Source organism: Oncorhynchus gorbuscha, linkage group LG07, assembly GCF_021184085.1.
Source record: "Oncorhynchus gorbuscha isolate QuinsamMale2020 ecotype Even-year linkage group LG07, OgorEven_v1.0, whole genome shotgun sequence".
Taxonomy (NCBI): Eukaryota; Metazoa; Chordata; class Actinopteri; order Salmoniformes; family Salmonidae; genus Oncorhynchus; species Oncorhynchus gorbuscha.
In genome coordinates this window covers 36404341-36417375 of record NC_060179.1, presented here as the reverse complement: position 1 = coordinate 36417375, position 13035 = coordinate 36404341, and positions in this window count along the sequence as shown.

The following is a 13035-nucleotide window of genomic DNA, read 5'->3' as shown; positions in this document are numbered from 1 at the left end:
CAACCTCAAACAAGTGAACATTACTGTGCAATCACATATTTAGAGTTTTTACTCAGTTCAAGTTTAAAAGTTAAAGTTTAATATTTGTTTTCACTGCATGTTACTTCTCCTTAAACAAAGTGTTGTTTTTGATTAATAGATTTTTGCACTTTATTTTATTGTATTTCAATCCAATTATATTTTTAAAATATTTCAGTTGAGTGGATGATAGAAAATTGCTATTATTGTTTTTTTCTTTGAAGTAAATTTAGCCCACTTTTGCTAAAATAGAAAATATAGGCTACTGATGGTGCCTTGAATACCGGTTTCTTTCATTTAATGTTCATGTTATGGGGATTTTTATATAAAGGAAATTTGTCTTTTGTGTCTGTTGAAAATTAAAGATTACTGACAGAGCCATAAGAAAATATTGCTTTATTTATCTGATCATATTGGAATATATTTGTTAGGTTTTCAGTAGGTTCAATTAGGTTCACTAGACTATATGCGTCATTTAAAAAATGTTCAATGAACATTCGAACAGTCCGGCCCTCGGCTTGTAGCTAAATTTTTTATTTGGCCCTCCGTCCATTTGACTTTGACACCCCTGGTCTAAGGCATTACATCTCAGTGTTAAGAGGTGGTTCAAATCCAGGCGGAATCACATTTAGCTTTAATTTGGAGTCCCTTCGGGCGGCGCACAATTGGCCCAGCATTGTCCAGGCTAGGCTGTCATTGTAAATAAGAATTTGTTCTTAGCTGACTTGCCTTGTTAAATAAAAGTATGCACTAATGCCAGAAAAAAATAATGAAAGAAAAAAACTAAATGTCCCTTATAGATATGAATTTCACAAGAATGACACATTTATGGATTTTTTTCTGTTCGTCTCTGACTAGGCTAGGTATAATTCATAGATACCTTGTGTCATCTTTAGTCTAGGGATAATGCAGGGATGCCTGGCATCTTCTTTACTCCCCTTGACTCTCCCTGGAGCCAATTACAATCTCTTACACATTTCAATTATTTTTCGGCATGTAGAAATGCGTGCCTCAGGCTTCAACTGTCTCTTCCTACTCATCTGTAAAGGAGCACTGTGCTGATAATATACCTGGCTGCCTCACTCTGTGGACGACTGACTGTCGGGGAACATTATTTTTTTGACAAGATTGAAGAAAACAGTAATGTGAATGTTTTATGCCTAAGTGACAATCTAATTTATTTTTTTGTGATACACTCCAATACAGACTCTGTATGGCTTTGTGCGTGACTCGTTTAATTCTACTGTCTGGACTTAAATAAATATAATGAATAAATACATGTAAAAAACTAACTTTCTTTCGTCTGTCAATCAGAACATGTTGATGCACTATTACCTGTTGTACATCAAACAACTGGCAATACCATTTTAACTGGTAAAGACAACATTCAAGCTTTTATCCATGTTTTTTTAGCAAGTCCGTAAATCCGGCTGGGTTTATCAGCAGATTTGGTTTTGTAGAACTACCATCTGTATGGGGTACCCAGGGCCATTGATCAAGCTTGTTCTTTGAATAGTAATAAAGCAAAGGCATGTAGAAAACTTGGTTTAATCACTCACTAACAGGATTAAAGTCTACTAGAACAAATCTTTAAAAGGTGCATTGGTAAATGTTCAACACCAACTTGCAATAATCACATCATATCAGAAGATACTGACTTAATCAAGTGAGTCCTCATAATTGGGTTATGAAGGGATTTAAGGGATTGTTATTAGAAAGATAGTTATATTGAGGAGCTACGGCCCCTTCGCAAAAAATAAATATAATAAACCCGTATGAAATGACTGTAACAATGGAAATTCACCAACTTGAGTGTTCTGTGATTTTTAATGACTGGCTGTAATGATAGTTGGATCTTGCTCTTGGATTGGATGACTAGTATCCTCAAATCCTGCATAAATGTAATATATTAGACCACCATTCAAGTCCTAATATTTTTGTGAACACTTTATATGTACAAAATAACTTATTGTAAAGTGAATGCCCAACCTTGAGTGTTTGTCTGCCTTGACCACAGGCATGCAGACAGACTAGGCTTGTGAAATTATGCAGAATCTGGGAACATTTGACTGGAAATGGCCTAGCTGACTTGTTTTGTGTGGAGCTGGAAATCTGAGTGGTTTAGTGCATTGTACGGAGACAGAAAGAAAGTGCTATTGTGAATTAGTTACAAGAGATACATTTCACATTCTGAGAGAGTGCTCGGACCTCACTTGAGAAAGACTTACAGAAACCTGAAGACCACTAACTCAAAATCAAAACAAATTGTATTTGTTACATGCTTCGTAACTACCTGTATAGACTAACAGTGACATGCTTACTTACAGGTCATTTTCAATGCAACAATGCAGAGTTGAAGATCAAAAAATACATATATATTATAATATACAGTACAGTAAAAATGTATTTAACTAGGCAAGTCAGTTAAAAACAAATTCTTACTTACAGTGACGGCCTACCCCAACCAAACACTAACCCAGACAACGCTGGGTCATTTGTGGACCACCCTACGGGACTCCCAATCACGGCCGGTTTTAATGCAGCCTGGAATCAACCCAGGGTCTGTAGTGACGCCTCTAGCACTGAGATGCAGTGTCTTAAACCACTGCGCCACTCAGGAGCTTGAGTACGAGTCAAAGGTTTGAACACACCTACTCATTAAAAGGTTTTTCTTTATTTTTACTGTTTTCTACATGGTAGAATAATAGTGAAGACATCAACACTATGAAATATCACACATGGAAGCATATAGTAACCAAAAAAGTGTTAAACAAATACAAATATACTTTAGATTTCAAAGTAGCCATCATTTGCCTTGATGACTGCTTTGCACACGCTTGGCATTCTTTCAAACATATTCACCTGGAATGCTTTCCCAACAGTCTTGAAGGAGTTGGCACATGCTGAGCACTTGTTGGCTGCTTTTCCTTCACTCTGCAGTCCAAGTCATCCAAACCATCTCCATTGGGTTGAGTTCGGGTGATTGTGGAGGTCAGGTCATCTGATACATCACTCCATCACCCTCTTTCTTGGTCAAATGCGGAGATCATCTTTTCACCTACTCTGCATCTTCCAAAGACAAAATCTCAAAATTTGACTCATCAGTCCAAAGGACAGAGTTCCACTGGTCTAATGTCCATTTCTTGTGTGTCTTGACCCAAGCAAGTATCTTCTTCTTATTGGTGTCCTTTGGTAGGCGATTCTATAATGAAGGCCTGATTCACACAGTCTCCTCTGAACAGTTCATATTGAGATGTTACTTGAGCTCTGTGAATATTTTATTGGGGCTGTAACTTTAATGAACTTATCCTCCTCTGCAGCAGAGGTAACTCTGGGACTTCCTTTCCTGTGGCGGTCATCATAAGAGGCAGCTTCATTATAGCACTTGATGGTTTTTGTGACTGCACTTGAAGAATCTTTCAAAGTTCTTGAAATGTTCCGTCTTAAAGTAATGATGGACTGTCGTTTCTATTTGCTTATTTGAGCGTTTCTTGACATAATATTTACCTGGTCTAATACCAAATAGGGCTAGCTTCTTTATACCAACCCTACCTTGTCACAACACAACTGATTGGCTCAAATGCATTAAGAAGGAAATAAATTCCACAACTTAACTTTTACCAAGGCACACCTGTTAATTGAAATGCATTCCAGGTGACTACCTCATTAAGCTGGTTGAGAGAATGCCAGGAGTATGCAAAGGCAAAGGGCCAACAGTGTGCAAAGGGTGGCTACCTTGAAGAATCTCAAATATACAATATATTTTGATTTGTTTAACAATTGTTTTGGTTACTACATGACTCCATATGTGTTATTTCATAGTTTTGATGTCTTCACTATTATTCTACAATGTAGAAAATAGTATATATAAAGAAACTCTTGAATGAGTAGGTGTGTCCAAACTTTTGACTGGTACTGTATATACTGTAAATAGTGACACAAGGAATGAACACACAGTGGAATAAAGAGAAACAATAACGAGTAAAAAATACAATGGCTATATACAGGGATTTTTGCAGAGGTATGAGGTAGTTGAGCTAGCTATATACTGTACATACAGGTAGGGGTAAAGTGATGAGGCAACAGGATATATAACAGACAGAGCTGTATAAGCAGCGTATGTGGTAAGTGTGTGTGTGTGTGTGTGAGTCATCATTGTGCATGTGTGCGTATGTTATGTGTGTGTAGGCGTATGTAGTGTGTGTTGGGGTGTCAGTGTAAGTGTGAGTGAGTGTGTGGTTAGAGTCCAGTGTCTTTATAGTCAGTGCAAGAGAGTTAGCTAAAAAAGGGTCAATACAGGTAGTCATTGGATTAGCTATTAAACAGTCTTGTTTAGAAGTCTTATGGCTTGGGGGTAGAAGCTGTTCATGGTTCTATTTGTTCCAGACTACACTGGCACCGCTTGCCGTGCGGTAGCAGAGAGAACAGTCTATGGCTTGTGTGGCTGGAGTCTGAATTTTTTTTTTAACCTTCCTCCAACCCCGCCGTACTCACCACCCTCTGTAGTGCCCTCTGTAATGGTCGTGTACTTTGCAGTTGCCGCACCAAGCGGTGATGCAGACATTCAAGATGCTCTCAATGGTGCAGCTGTTGAACTTTTTAAGGATCTGAGGGCCCATGACAAATCTTTTCAGCCTCCTAAGGGGCAAGATGCACTGTCTTGACAACTGTGTGGGTGTGTGTGAACCATTCCTTCGTGATGTTGACACAGAGGAACTTGAAGCTCTCGACCCGCTCTATAGCCCCCTCGATGTGGATGGGAGTGTGCTCACCCCTCTGTTTCCTGTAGTACACGATCAGCTCCTTTGTCCTGTTGACGTTGAGGGAGATGTTGTCTTGGTACCACACTGCCAGGTCTCTAACCTCCCTATATGCTGCCTCCTTGTTGTCGGCGAACCGTACTCCCGCCGTTCTATCGTCAGCAAACTTGACTAAGATGACATCATAAAATTCTGATGACACGTGAAATTTCCTTCCTTTAATTGACTAATTGATGCTGCAAGTATTTGTCATTGACTGTATAGAAAGAAAATTAGCTTCAAAAAAAATACCCTATGCATTTCTGCTCATTATGAGTCCACCCAGTCTTTTCCACTTTTCTTCTCAATGGGCAAAGATGTTGAACTGAGACTTAAATATATTTTGGAGGACATCCATAATGCATGTAAAGCCTAATCGATAAGCAATTTGGGCTAGACATCCAGCGTATGACACTAACTGATGAAACCATTGAGACAGAATAGGGGCAAGGCAGGGAATATTTCTGTTGGAACAGTTACAGTGTTGCCGTTCTGTGTGATTAACAGTCTAACCAGTTAAATTGTGAGCATCCTTTGTTACCACTCCTACTTAATCTAGTCCAATTCAGTAGCACTAACTTTAAGCACCAAGTATTGCCTTCCAATCTTTTAAATGTATAATTTGTAAATTTGTTAAATGTAACCTCACTGCTCAAAAAAATAAAGGGAACACTAAAATAACACATCCTAGATCTGAATGAAATATTCTTATTAAATACTTTTTTCTTTACATAGTTGAATGTGCTGACAACAAAATCACACAAAAATTATCAATGGAAATCAAATGCATCAACCCATGGAGGTCTGTATTTGGGGTCACACTCAAAATTAAAGTGGAAAACCACACTACAGGCTGATCCAACTTTGATGTAATGTCCTTAAAACAAGTGAAAATGAGGCTCACTAGTGTGTGTGGCCTCCACGAGCCAGTTCATAGCATCAATGCCTTCCTCTTGCAGGAGCTGCTGACACACTCCAGCCACATGAGGTCTAGCATTGTCTTGCATTAGGAGGAACCCAGGGCCAACCGCACCAGCATATGGTCTCACAAGGGGTCTGAGGATCTCATCTCGGTACCTAATGGCAGTCAGGCTACCTCTGCCTAGCACATGGAGGGCTGTGCGTCCCCCAAGAAATGCCACCCCACACCATGAATGACCCCACACCAGAGCCTGCAGTGTCGATCCATGGCATGATGCCTCCGGCGACGGTCTCCGGTAGTGGACCTCCGGCGACGGTCCCCTGTCGGGAGGCTCCGGCGACGGTCCCCAGTCCGGAGCTTCTGGCGACGATCTGTGGTTCGGTTCCTCCAGCAGTGATCTACGGTTCGGAGTCCCCGACGACGATCTACGGTCCGGAGTCCCCGGCGACGATCCACACACCAGAGGCACCACTGAAGTGGGGGGAGCCTCAAGCGGAGCGGGGTCTGTGTCTCACACCGAAGCCTCCACCGAGATGAGATGCCCACCCGGACCCTCCCCTATAGGTTCAGGTTTGTGGCCGGAGTCCGCACCTTTGGGGAGCGGGCCGGGGGGGTGGGTGGTTCGGTCATGTCAGGGTGGTTAGGTCAGGGTGTGACTTGGGTGGGCAAATCTGTGTTTGTATTTCTTTGTTGGCCTAGTATGGTTCCCAATCAGAGGCAGCTGTTTATCGTTGTCTCTGATTGGGGATCATACTGAAGCAGCCCTTTTTCCCACCTTCATTTGTGGGATCTTGATTTTGTTAGTTGCTGTATAGCCTGCAGAACTTAACGTTTGTGTATCTTTTGTTGTTTTTTGGGTGTTCATCAAAATAATGAAAGATGTACGCTTACCACGCTGTACCCTGGTCTCATTCCAATAATGACGTAACAGGCAAAGCAATCAATCCAGTTGTAACTTGCGAGAAGAGGTTGTAACATGTTTTTACTCCTTATTCAGGTACAATGTGCACTCTAAGTATAAGTAATCAATCCAGTAACTTGTGAGAAGTGGTTGCAACATGTATTTGTTACTCTTTATTCAAGTACAGTGTGTCCTTACTGCATGTGTCCCTACTTTTGTTGCCAGCGTGTCTGTTTACCGTCTCTCCTGAACAAAGCTGTGTCTGACGAGGGAGTTGATACACAAAGCAGAGAGGAGTGACTAAGGGGTCAAAAGAAAGAGCAAGGGCACCAAATGAAATCATGCTGTTCATCTCCACAGACATTTGTATGTTTCTTAATCTCAAATTCCTTCATGTTCTGTTCTACTTTCATAGTCCTCATCTCCTCACCGACAGGACTCAAGTATCCACTTACTTCCTGTAATGAGACATAAGAGCAAAAAATAGGGAAACATTACTTTCATGACTACACAAGGGAACTTGACTAGGTAACTTTGTTATATAAATAATGCACCGAAGTGTATAGTGTCATCCAACACTTTTCTTTTAGGGTGATAAAATGAACTATAGTCGATTGATGAAAACACCATGAGTCTAACTTCTCAATTTCATTATCACATCGCACTCCACAATTTTCACAAAAGCAGCTGCTAACCCCCCGAAGGGAGCGGACTCAAATAAAGACAGCAACTGTGAGTTTACTGAAAACAAACTTTGTCTTAAAAGTAACAACACAGCAAAGCTTGTGAAAAGGAATAGGTCTCAAGAGAATATGATTTTAAAGTAGCATGCTCCTTTACTGACAAAATAGAGAATATATTCAATTGTATTTTACCCCCTAGAGTCAATTGACATGCCAAATCTAAGTTACATAACAAAACAAATCCCCATCAAAATCTGTCATTTTAAGCTAGAGATATCTGTCTTGAGTTGAATGGATCTCAATCCACAGCATCTGCCAGTGTCGTACTTCGACATCTGCGAGTGTCGTACTTCGACATCTGCGGTGGAAGGTGGCAGAGTGAGAGCAGTGTTTGATAGACCATGGCAAATACAGTGGGGAGAACAAGTATTTGATACACTGCCAATTTTGCAGGTTTTCCTACTTACAAAGCATGTAGAGGTCTGTAATTTGTTATCATAGGTACACTTCAACTGTGAGAGACGGAATCTAAAACAAAAATTCAGAAAATCACATTGTATGATTTTTAAGTAATTCATTTGCATTTTATTGCAACACATAAGTATTTGATACATCAGAAAAGCAGAACTTACAATTTGGTACAGAAACCTTTGTTTGCAATTACAGAGATCATACGTTTCTTGTAGTTCTTGACCAGGTTTGCACACACTGCAGCAGGGATTTTGGCCCACTCCTCCATACAGACCTTCTCCAGATCCTTCAGATTTAGGGGCTGTCGCTGTGCAATACGTACTTTCAGCTCCCTCCAAATATTTTCTATTGGGTTCATGTCTGGAGACTGGCTAGGCCACTCCAGGACCTTGAGATGCTTCTTACGGAGCCACTCCTTAGTTGCCCTGGCTGTGTGTTTCGGGTCGTTGTCATGCTGGAAGACCCAGGGACGACCCATTTTCAATGCTCTTACTGAGGGAAGGAGGTTGTTGGCCAAGATCTCGCGATACATGGCCCCATCCATCTTCTCCTCAATATGGTGCAGTCATCCTGTCCCCTTTGCAGAAAAGCATCCCCAACGAATGATATTTCCACCTCCATGCTTCACAGTTGGGATGGTATTCTTAGGGTTGTACTCATCCTTCTTCCTCCAAACAAGGCGAGTGGAGTTTAGACCAAAAAGCTCTATTTTTGTCTCATCAGACCACATGATCTTCTCCCATTCCTCCTCTGGATCATCCAGATGGTTATTGGCAAACTTCAGACGGGCCTGGACATGCGCTGGCTTGAGCATAGGGACCTTTCGTGGGCTGCAGGATTTTAATCCATGACGGCATAGTGTGTTACTAATGGTTTTCTTTGAGACTGTGGTCCCAGCTCTCTTCAGGTCATTGAGCAGGTCTTGCTGTGTAGTTCTGGGCTGATCCCTCAGCTTCCTCATGATCATTGATGCCCTATGATGTGAGATCTTGCATGGAGCCCCAGACCGAGGGTGATTGACCGTCATCTTGAACTTCTTCCATTTTCTTATAATTGCGACAACAGTTGTTGCCTTCTCAACAAGCTGCTTGCCTAATTTTATGCACAATGTCCTTACACAGCTCTCTGGTCTTGGCCATTGTGGAGAGGTTGGAGTCTGTTTGATTGAGTTCAAACAGGTGCAGTTAATACAGGTAATGAGTGGAGAACAGGAGGGAATTCTTAACCTCTTCAACCTATGGGGGTGCTATGTCATTATTGGATAAAAAGACGTGTCCGTTTTAAGCGCAATATTTTGTCACGAAAAGATGCTCGACTATGCATATAATTGGCAGCTTTGGAAAGAAAACACTGACATTTTCAAAACTGCAAAGATATTATCTGTGAGTGCCCCAGAACTGATGCTACAGGCGAAACCAAGATGAAACCTCAAACAGGAAATAAGCTGAATTTTTGAGGCTCTGTTTTACTATTGTCTCTTTATATGGCTGTGAATGTGCCGTGAACGAGCTTATGCTCTCTGCCGTTCGTCCAAGATGTCTGCAGCATTGTGACGTATTTGTAGGCATATCATTGGAAGATTGGCCATAAGAGACTACATTTGCCAGGAGTCCGCCCGGTGTCCGTTGTCTAAGTTGGTGCGTAATTCTCAGTCGCAATCATTTTACCATGCGATTCAGAGGGAGAAGCTCACTTCCAGGAACGATACATCATTGAAGAGATATGTAGAAAAACACCTTGAGGATTGATTCTAAACAACGTTTGCCATGTTTCAGTCGATATTATGGAGTTATTTTGGAAAAAGTTTGGCGTTTTTATAGCTGAATTTTTTTTTTTTTTTAATAGCCAAACATGACGCAGAAAACGGACCGATTTCTCCTGCACAAATAATCTTTCAGGAAAACTGAACATTTGCTATCTAACTGAGAGTCTCCTCATTGAAAACATCTGAAGTTCTTCAAAGGTAAATGATTTATTTGAATGTTTTTCTGATTTTTGTGAAAATGTAGCCTGCTAATGCTAATGCTAAATGCTAACGCTAAATGCTAAATGCTAGTTTGCTATGGTTGAGAAGCATATTTTTGAAAATCTGAGATGACAGTGTTGTTAACAAAAGGCTAAGCTTGAGAGCTAGCATATTGATTTCATTTCATTTGCGATTTTCATGAATAGTTAACGTTGCGTTATGGTAATGAGCTTGAGGCTGCTCTCATCCAACACCTCCCACACTGCCCCTACTCGGATGGTATCGCGCCGTCCCAACCTTCGCTCTCTCTCCCCCGCTACTCTCTCCTCTTCCATCCTATCATCTCTTCCCTCTGCTCAAACCTTCTCCAACCTATCTCCTGATTCTGCCTCCTCAACCCTCCTCTCCTCCCTCTCTGCATCCTTTGACTCTCTATGTCCCCTATCCTCCAGGCCAGCTCGGTCCTCCCCTCCTGCTCCGTGGCTCGATGACTCATTGCGAGCTCACAGAACAGGGCTCCGGGCAGCCGAGCGGAAATGGAGGAAAACTCGCCTCCCTGCGGACCTGGCATCCTTTCACTCCCTCCTCTCTACATTTTCCTCCTCTGTCTCTGCTGCTAAAGCCACTTTCTACCACTCTAAATTCCAAGCATCTGCCTCTAACCCTAGGAAGCTCTTTGCCACCTTCTCCTCCCTCCTGAATCCTCCTCCCCCTCCCCCCTCCTCCCTCTCTGCAGATGACTTCGTCAACCATTTTGAAAAGAAGGTCGACGACATCCGATCCTCGTTTGCTAAGTCAAACGACACCGCTGGTTCTGCTCACACTGCCCTACCCTGTGCTCTGACCTCTTTCTCCCCTCTCTCTCCAGATGAAATCTCGCGTCTTGTGACGGCCGGCCGCCCAACAACCTGCCCGCTTGACCCTATCCCCTCCTCTCTTCTCCAGACCATTTCCGGAGACCTTCTCCCTTACCTCACCTCGCTCATCAACTCATCCCTGACCGCTGGCTACGCCCCTTCCGTCTTCAAGAGAGCGAGAGTTGCACCCCTTCTGAAAAAACCTACACTCGATCCCTCCGATGTCAACAATTACAGACCAGTATCCCTTCTTTCTTTTCTCTCCAAAACTCTTGAACGTGCCGTCCTTGGCCAGCTCTCCCGCTATCTCTCTCTGAATGACCTTCTTGATCCAAATCAGTCAGGTTTCAAGACTAGTCATTCAACTGAGACTGCTCTCCTCTGTATCACGGAGGCGCTCCGCACTGCTAAAGCTAACTCTCTCTCCTCTGCTCTCATCCTTCTAGATCTATCGGCTGCCTTCGATACTGTGAACCATCAGATCCTCCTCTCCACCCTCTCCGAGTTGGGCATCTCCGGCGCGGCCCACGCTTGGATTGCGTCCTTCCTGACAGGTTGCTCCTACGAGGTGGCGTGGCGAGAATCTGTCTCCTCACCACGCGCTCTCACCACTGGTGTCCCCCAGGGCTCTGTTCTAGGCCCTCTCCTATTCTCGCTATACACCAAGTCACTTGGCTCTGTCATAACCTCACATGGTCTCTCCTATCATTGCTATGCAGACGACACACAATTAATCTTCTCCTTTCCCCCTTCTGATGACCAGGTGGCGAATCGCATCTCTGCATGTCTGGCAGACATATCAGTGTGGATGACGGATCACCACCTCAAGCTGAACCTCGGCAAGACGGAGCTGCTCTTCCTCCCGGGGAAGGACTGCTCGTTCCATGATCTCGCCATCACGGTTGACAACTCCATTGTGTCCTCCTCCCAGAGCGCTAAGAACCTTGGCGTGATCCTGGACAACACCCTGTCGTTCTCAACTAATATCAAGGCGGTGGCCCGTTCCTGTAGGTTCATGCTCTACAACATCCGCAGAGTACGACCCTGCCTCACACAGGAAGCGGCGCAGGTCCTAATCCAGGCACTTGTCATCTCCCGTCTGGATTACTGCAACTCGCTGTTGGCTGGGCTCCCTGCCTGTGCCATTAAACCCCTTCAACTCATCCAGAACGCCGCAGCCCGTCTGGTGTTCAACCTTCCCAAGTTCTCTCACGTCACCCCGCTCCTCCGTTCTCTGCACTGGCTTCCAGTTGAAGCTCGCATCCGCTACAAGACCATGGTGCTTGCCTACGGAGCTGTGAGGGGAACGGCACCTCAGTACCTCCAGGCTCTGATCAGGCCCTACACCCAAACAAGGGCACTGCGTTCATCCACCTCTGGCCTGCTCGCCTCCCTACCACTGAGGAAGTACAGTTCCCGCTCAGCTCAGTCAAAACTGTTCGCTGCTCTGGCCCCCCAATGGTGGAACAAACTCCCTCACGACGCCAGGACAGCGGAGTCAATCACCACCTTCCGGAGACACCTGAAACCCCACCTCTTTAAGGAATACCTAGGATAGGATAAGTAATCCTTCTCACCCCCCTTTAAGATTTAGATGCACTATTGTAAAGTGACTGTTCTACTGGATGTCATAAGGTGATTGCACCAATTTGTAAGTCGCTCTGGATAAGAGCGTCTGCTAAATGACTTAAATGTAAATGTAAATGTGTCACTGGGCAGCTTTCGGCCCTGCTTCCCTGTAGTCTGTAATGGTTTGCAAGTCCTTCCACATCCGACGAGCATCAGAGCCGTTTTAGTAGGATTGGATCTTAGTCCTGTATTGACGCATTGCCTGTTTGATGGTTCATCAGAGGGCATCATGGGATTTCTTATAACGTCAGCTCTAGCCTTTAGCTCAGTGTGGATGTTGGCTGTTATCCATGGCTTCTAATTGGGTTATGTACATACGGTCACTGTGGGGATGACGTCATTGATGCAGTTATAGATGAAGCCAATGACTGATGTACATATTCCAGTCTGTGCTAGCAAAACAGTCCTGTGGCTTAGCATGTGCTTCATCTGACCACTTTGTTATTGATCTAGTCACTGATGCTTCCTGCTTTAATACTTGCTTTTATGCAGGAATCAGGAGGATATAACTGGGGTCATATTTGCCAAATGGAGGGCAGGGAGAGCTTCGTATGTGTCTCTGGTAAATGTGGTCCAGAGTTTTTTTCCCCTCTGGTTGCACATTTAACCTCTTGGTCCTACCTGGCACGCAGGCGTCCCATCTAGAGCTCTGGAAATGCAAATGCGCTACGCTAAATGCTAATAGTATTAGTTAAAACTCAAACGTTCATTAAAATACACATGCAGGGTATTGAATTAAAGCTACACTCGTTGTGAATCCAGGCAACAAGTCAGATTTTTAAAATGTTT